Genomic DNA, 8,570 nt, shown 5'->3' on the forward strand with positions numbered 1-8,570 from the left:
CTCTAAAAAGACGCAACTGTTGTGTTTGTAAACTACTTTTTAAAAAAAACAAACAAAAAAACAAGTAAGTCATAACCGGGAGTCGAAATTACCGGCAACCAAATTGCGTCAGTTATTGAATCGGAAGGGAAAAAAGTTACTTTTTATAATCATTAAAGGACATAATTTAAAAACAAGATAGTATTGAATTGATCTTTATCAAACATTTTTGCCTAATATAATGCTGTTAAAAATTTTAATATACTACAGCTTAAAAGAGTTTAATTCCTCGTTATTGTTATCTACCACTGTTATTATAGCAAGTTTAAATAATTATACCACTCCAAATTCAATACTGTGATACAATGGCGTACACTACCATTTATTTCATTAGGGGAATTGAATAAGCAATTTGCGTATCAGATTCAATGGAGACCAAAAAGTTGAAAAATGCTATTAATAAAGATTCAAATATTTTTTTACATATTAAACGAGTAGAAAATTATAAATATGCTTTCAAAAGAGGAAGAAGACATTCGACCAGTTGTTATTTCATCACAGTTTAGCTCGACTATTATATTTGTTTAAACAGGAGAGCTATCATACTAGTCCGGGCGTCGGCGTCGATTTTTGTGTTACTCTTTTGGTTAAATGTAATTACCACCCCATTTATTTTCTATACTTTTATACTGGCAAGTACTTAACGTTTTAAATCTACATTATTTACTAAATGATAATATGGGTTCGTTGTTCAGAGTTTTATATTTCATGTTTAACTTTTTAATATACCATAAAATATTGACTATAATGTTATTAAATTTCCGTCATAGACCACTAGTTACTATATTATGTATAAGCATATTTCAACGCATGTGCTTCAAACGTTGGATGGTCAAATTGTTTTCGATTCTTTCCGACTTAAAGAAAATCAAGCAAAAGTAACTTTTGAATTAAAGAACCAGTCTATTTTATTGAATTAAAATAAATTACTGAATTTTTACTATTATAATTCGAAAGGAGGGAATACATTGTCTTGCATGTTGACAGTTTTTTATAACTGCTCATATGTTATATATCCTATTCTGTAATGGTATGAGGTTTTATCACATATATCCGTGCCGCTTTTGCGACTCCGTAAAAACGTATTACACGATCGTGTATATCAGAGGCTCGCATAATATAATGTTATTCAAGTCATCCAATACATTTAAAATTGAACCTAAACTCATTCAATATCGTTTGTATTATACATTGTAAAGTACAATTAAAGTGAAATACATTCGACGAGTACACAGCTGTAAAATACATGGTTGATGTCTGGATGGAGAAGGTTTATCCGGTGAGCGAGAAAATGTATCTGAGCCAAGATTCACTTTCGCAGCGAACCGTATAAACCTTCTGAATCCCGACATCAACCATGTATTTGATTTATCCTGCTTTTTATCATTTTTTTAGAATAATTAAATTGTTTCATTCTTCTTTTTCCCTGATAAAATAGCATCTTTATGCAGTTTTGTTTTGTTGCTAACATGTGACGTCATCATGTGACGTAATGACTGGAGATAGATAAGTTTATCCAGCTGATGATATAGACAGTAGCAGGATAAAATACCAACAAAATAATTGTAAATATGCCAAGTTTATTGCTGCAAAATATTAGACAGAAATAATATCAGTATCAGTAATTACACACAAAAGATAGTAACTACTATGGTCTTCCCGGTGCATGTCGTTGATGAATTATTAACGTCGTTGACTACATGACGTCGTTTATTGAATAAGCACCATGTGCGTCAGATGGCACTTTTTTCGAAATGTTGTCACAACGTCGATGACGATAAATTAATCATAAAAAGATAGCTTTAAGTTTTACTTACAAAAGGTTTTTCATGATACAGCAGTTTAAATATCATGTAAAAATGGTTCGCAATTATTTTTCAAAATACAGTAAGCTGTTGGTGTAAATTCCTTATAAATAAGAATATGAATTTTTCGGAAAGATATATGTATCACTTTATTATTTTCAGATTTTGTCGCCGGCGCGATGTACAGTGAAATATCCGATGTCAAATAGCTCAGCTTATTCTCTGTCGTCTGACCTGCGCCTGACAGATTCACGCCATATGGTGTCTTTCTACCATATGGTCTTAAAGGCTGTCTTGATCGTAAGAAAACGAAAAGTGCCATTTCAATACAAGATCCCTGCTCAATTCATATTGTCTTTTGGTTGATTTAATCTTCCACAGCGTTTGTTTTGAGTTTTTTACCAGATAATGTCATAACTAAATGATTTGAAGGATTTGCTGTCGGTTTGATGACGGCATCCCAACCCCCGCCCATCAGATAGCGGACATTTGTCCTTTAATTAATGTCTACACATTTTGTTCTCTTTTCTTTCGAAGCCGTCTGTTTACTTTATATCAATGTTCCGACTAATAGATGAAACGTAATTAACAACTAATTAGCAGTTTGTGCAGTGATCTTAAACAATTAACCATTATTATATACATGAACTTAAATTGTAAAAGAATAATAAAAATGTTAATTAAACAGTTTTATAACAAAAAAAGAAAGATGAATGCATATTAAAAAAAGCTTGAAAATTATAATATTGTGCTTTGTTTTTGCATGGAATTCTTTCTATATCTGTATGGAAAATTTCAGAGAGGGCTAATATTCAAAATTATCATGAGGTACCAATTGAAAGTTCGCCCATCCAACACAGATGAGGGCGCAAATGTCCTCCTTTACATGGGGGCGGCGTACAAATATATTTAGCGTATATTGGATCAGGCAAGTGTTGAAGGTTTACCACGTGTTTTGATACTCCTGAGATAGATGTTACCTGTATTTGGATTAGGCATTTGTAGAATACTAACCACGAGCTAAGGTTCTGCAAAGATAAATTAAAAAAGGTATCGGATCAATAAAATTGTTGAAAGTTTACATGTTCTTTGGTATTGCTTGGATAAATGTAGAATGCATTGGGTCAGGCAATTGTTGAGTGTTTACCTTGTGCTGTGGTACTGCTTGAATAGATGTAGTATGTATTAGGTCAAACAATTGTAGATTGTATTAGGTCAAGCAATTGTTTACCATTCCAAGGTATAACGTATATATTATCTGTAAGCGTCACATTACTTCATGAATGTAGGAATAAAATTTGTTTGAAACGATGAACTGTAAATGTTCAAGTTAGGCAAATATCAATTCTTTTTTGTTCATAATATGAAATATTGTTGCATATTTAGTAAATAGATATCAATTTTGAATGCATCGTTGTAGTATAATGTACGGATCGAGTTCAAATGCGTTCCTGACTATAATCAGGAGAGCAAATTATTTACAAAGCATTTGAGGAGTAAACCGTGTGTTATTATACTATGATGCAAGAAATGTAATATCTTTTCCCATGTTTACATGCTTAAAAAAAGATATTTGAATAACAAGTAGGTTGAACAACATCAAGCTTACCCGTGGCTACGAGATATAATTTAGAAACAAACGAACTTATTTTATTCTTGGCCTCAAGATTTAACTTAGGGTAACAATTATAAATTCGTAGCCAACAAGTAACGAATCTCGCCCACTCGCGACCACACGGGATACTACATAGAAAATGAGAATCCATGCGTAAACTCGTGACCAAAAAATAAAATCCTGATTATGAGATAATAAAAAAAATTCTTAGCTAAAAGTTATCTGACAAATTAAACCGTTTAATGCCGCGACCAAGTGTATAGTTAACACTCCTCGTCACACAAATTTAATACCGTTTATATTTCAAATTCTATGAGTTTTCAGTTTTATTGTTGTCAAGCAATGTACTCTTTTATATACTCTTTAATACAGGACCAAACTTTTCCCAATACTTATGTTGTATAGTGTCCTGTGTTCGATATCGTAAAAAATAGCATGCTAAGAAAACTTTTACTTCATATGTATATGTTCCTGCATCATTACTGTGACATGAATGGGTGCAGATATGTTAATATTTAGTCCGTCCATGAGATAATACAACACCTCTCGAGCTCCTAGCGTCGGCTTAATCGGTACTTATTATAAGTACTAAATTCAATGATCCCAAAGAATCAGAAAAATATAACAAAACTGAAATAAAATACAAAGGGAACTTTTACAGGTGAGACACAAAACTTTGCACCTGTTGTTGATGGTATTAAATGTTAAAAAGGGAAATCCCTTGAAAGCAATAAAATAAAACAATTTAAGATCTCAAATGTCATATATGAGAACACAGACTGTATTCTAATGTGCTAAGAAGTGCCTCTAGATTATCAACTTCTTGTTCCAACTCATCACCAAGTATAAATGTAAATGCTGGATCGGACGATAGTTCTATTAAGTTAGTGTAATTAGCCTCTAATCCGATACCTACAGTTACCACCAGATACCCGGCGTCCTTTAACAACTTTGATTGTCCTTTAACTAATGTTAAGTCATCTACTTCGCCCGATGAGAACAACATAACGACCTTTCTTGAATTTGTTCGAGCTCCATTACCAACGGTAAATCCATCTGAGGAGATGTATTCTAAAGCTCTTGAAATATTTGAAGTACTTTCTTTTACCATTCTGATGTTACTGTTTATCCAACTTATCAATGACGGGCCGTCATAGAAGTGGTTGAAGTCAAGCTGTGTTTCGTACTGTTCAGCAAATGTTGTTACACTGAACTGCACAGCATTGTTGGCAACGTTTGCATGTTTAATCAGGTGAACAACGGCTTCTGTTTGTTTGTTAAGATTCTCCGCACCAATGCTTGAGCTTATGTCCATTATAACAGCGACATCAGTGACTTCATCTGTACAATCTGAAACACACACAAATAAAAACATCTTTTTATGTCTATGTTATTTGAGTACTAAAGGTTTCATACCTTTGTCACCAAAGGTCAGTCCGAATATGTCTTTCTGCTGCTTCTGTTCGGCGACTAATCTTTCAGTATTGTCATATTACAAATTGCAAATGTAAATGTTTAAAAAAAGATATTCCAATTTCAAATCAGGGTGAGAAAATTACCCGTTCTTTTGTATCATTTTGACATATGGTTTAATAAATACATGAACATATTTTGTATGAAAGCAGTATTTTCTACAAAAAATGGCCAAAGTGTGTTAATGAATAAGTTGTATTACTTCATTATTTACCTGAGCATCTAAACATTGTGTATTTTAGAAGGTTTTGTAACGAATCAGGTGTATGAATCGGGAACGCATGCTTCGGATAGGTAGCCATTCCCAGTAATTCGGCATGATTAATGCTATTTCCTACTGCTATTGCGTATATCTTAACCATTCTTGCTTTTAAATTTGCAGCTTGCAGTGCGGTATCTACAGGATCAGAGGACAGGCCGTCAGTTAACACTATTACATAATGCTCAACAGAATCTCTTGCACCGTTGACAGTATCAAACACTTCATTATTTACTTTCTCTAATGCTTTTCCAGTAAAACTAGGTCCTCCACTTTCGACTGTTATAGCATCAATGGCGTCTAATAATGTATTGTTGTCTTGGTGACTTTTTAGATAAAAATGTATGACAGGTTCAAAAGAAAATGTTACCAAACTGAACCGGTATCGAAAATCGAGCGGTCCAACTGGAAATTTTGAAACAAAGTTTTTAATAAATTGTTTCTGTTGAACAAAAGTTTCACTCCCTTCACTTTCAGAAACGTCAGCAACAAAAACTATGTCAGCTTTTGTATATGGCGTACATACATCTGAAAAGTATATGATTGTATTTATAATTATGTTATGTTTCGAATCCAACTGTTACAGTTGGTAGGTCAATTTGGGACTTAAAATAGTAATTATTATTACACGGAGTTGAAATGTCTAAACAGTTTACTTTTCAGTTAGGCATGCTTTGAAATATCATATATTCTATGTGATAAACTTTAATTCTATAGTTGCATTTCCTTTATCATGAACACTTGCAGCATTATGTACCATATATTCGAGTTATAGCAGGTCAGTCTGCACATTTTTTCCGTCTGACAAAGCTTTAAACTGTCAGTAGCTCATTCTTTTATTTCACTGTTGAAAGCCCTTAAACGTTGAATTGACACTTCCAAATTTTGAGCATGACAAATCGATTACCTTAAGGAGGTTGAGGGTTAGTACATAACTTACCAATATCCCCACAGTTTGAACCCGTCCATCCGTACGTACAGGAACATGAGTAATAATAGCCACTGCTTATAGGTGTACAGGTTCCACCATTAAGACAGTGCATAGGATAGGAGCAGTCTAAAATATTCAATGAAAGATACAATGTTGATGTTAAATGTAAACCGCCAGTCATAATACTTGATACATGATGAACATGTCTGTACCAATAAACTATTTGACTTGATTTTAACTACACGCAACGAATGTGCTTCATGTTAACTATCAATTTGTGTCAATCTATTGCTAAAACGAAAGTCATTGTAAGTATATGAGCCAGTATATTAAAAAGTAATCAAATTGAAAGAAATGAAAAAGCTCACAAGGCAGCTAAAATATTGTATTTTAAACCTTAATATTTCCAGGAAAATGTTTACATTCACGATAATTTGAGAGAATGACAATCTAATTCCCGTATCGAAGGAAAATTTAATGTTTGGTCAATATATATTAATAGAATAACGCCTATATTCGTTAGTTCTATAGTTATGACATATTTCATAGATCAATATTTATTTTTGTCTTTTTATAATGACAAAATCTTTACATATTTTCTTACATATTTTATGATATGTAATTAAATTGAACAAAAGGAAATAAAGTACTTTTATCGGTTCTTGTAAGGCAAATGATCAAACATGGTTTTCATACATGGCATTTTGACTTAATTATTTTGTTCAAGATATTTTTGTATAATATTTATTTCGTAACGGATGCAAGCTCGACCCTCTAACTTTCATTTACAATTTTATAAATGAAATAAATATTTGAGACTGTAGGTACTGACTTTTAACTTACCAACTTGTTCACAGTCAGGCCCAATCCAGCCACCGGCACAGTTGCATGTATGTCCTGTCCCACCATTTGTAAGGGAACATGTTCCCCCATTCTTACAATACACTGAACTGTTACAATCTAAAAAAATTATATCTGTTTTATTGCTTAAGCTATAAGAAACTGTTACAATGAATTACAAAGGGAAAGGATCTTAGTATATGTTTGGTTCGTCATAGATTAGAATGGTAGTTTTTTTCCCTTTCTTTTTTCCAAGTAGTACTTAGTAGTAATTATCGAACACTCTTTTTCAAGTAAAAACAAGTACATCCCTAGCTGGTTCTGCTTAAAATGTTTTGTAAGAAAATGTATTTTTTTTTCTTTCATTTGTTTTATGCACTAGTCATTTTTCACCAACACCGATAATAGCAGGTTTCTTTGATTTTGAACAATTTTTTAAAAAACCACGAAATTTAAAAAGAGGAGTCGAAAGCTTTCCAAAATTTCTAGAGTAAAATTTCGCAAGGCAAAATTTTTTACTGCTGTTTCAAACCCGGGAAAGCAAAAAGTAAAACCTCTAGACTAGCCCCGCCATTTTCAACAATTCCCGATGGGTGTTCAATGGACAGATTTTACAATTGACTTATTCATAACTTAGGCAAAACAAAGTTGTGAATACGTCATTGTTTTGCAATGGGCAAATTGTGCCAAATATAACAATGGAGATAATTTCTTTTCTCTCAGTCAAGAGCTTCAAATAACCTCAACAATGTCATTAATATTTGTATGCATCATAGATGAAAACGTATACGCGCAAGTTTATATGTCTATGAAAATTTTTGTAAAGTTTGAAGATTCTATATATGGTAGATCAGGAGCTGTTTGCGCACCTCAGTAGTTCTGGAAAGAATATCGATTTTGACTAAAGCATGGGTCACAATTCCATCCTTACACAAATTACAGGTACACAGCTTCACACGTCAGTGAATAAAAGTAAGTGACTCCAGAAATTAATATGTCACATGGATGCATGCTCGATCGACGTATTAAAATCAATATAACTCAAATGATTTGGTGCATAAAAGCTGCATAAATATAACAACCGCTGCCGCCGCCGCCATGCTCCATCTTCTCCTTCCCCTCCCTCTTCTCCTTATTATCATCGTCATTATCATAATCGAAGTCATCACAATCATTTTTACTGAATATTTGAACGTTAAGCTTTGTAAAAAAAGATGTTTGTCTTAATACTTTCATGATGCAGAAAGGCACATTTCCGCCCAATTTAAAGAAAACGAATGTTTTATGCGTTGAGCGTTTGTTGAAAATCGCCGTTTTAACAAAGTCGAGCTCGTTTATGCGTCAGTGGTGTTATATGCGCTGTGACACGAATTCACATTGAAAAAAAATGAAATTCTAACATTACTATTTATAAATAGTATTTATATCTGGTTCTTTTTTTCAATAAAAGCATAAACAGACTGACAGATGTCACAAGTATCAGTGTAAACATCAACAGTACTCATCTTTATTCATATATGTAGTTAATTTTTTACTAATAAATTATTTCATAAGTGCCAAAGTACGAACTTTTCAGAGAGAAAACAAGACTGTCAGCAATAGCTTATG

This window comes from Ruditapes philippinarum, unplaced genomic scaffold (genome assembly GCF_026571515.1).
Source record: "Ruditapes philippinarum isolate M1 unplaced genomic scaffold, ASM2657151v2 ctg274_1_1_1_1, whole genome shotgun sequence".
Lineage (NCBI taxonomy): Eukaryota > Metazoa > Mollusca > Bivalvia > Venerida > Veneridae > Ruditapes > Ruditapes philippinarum.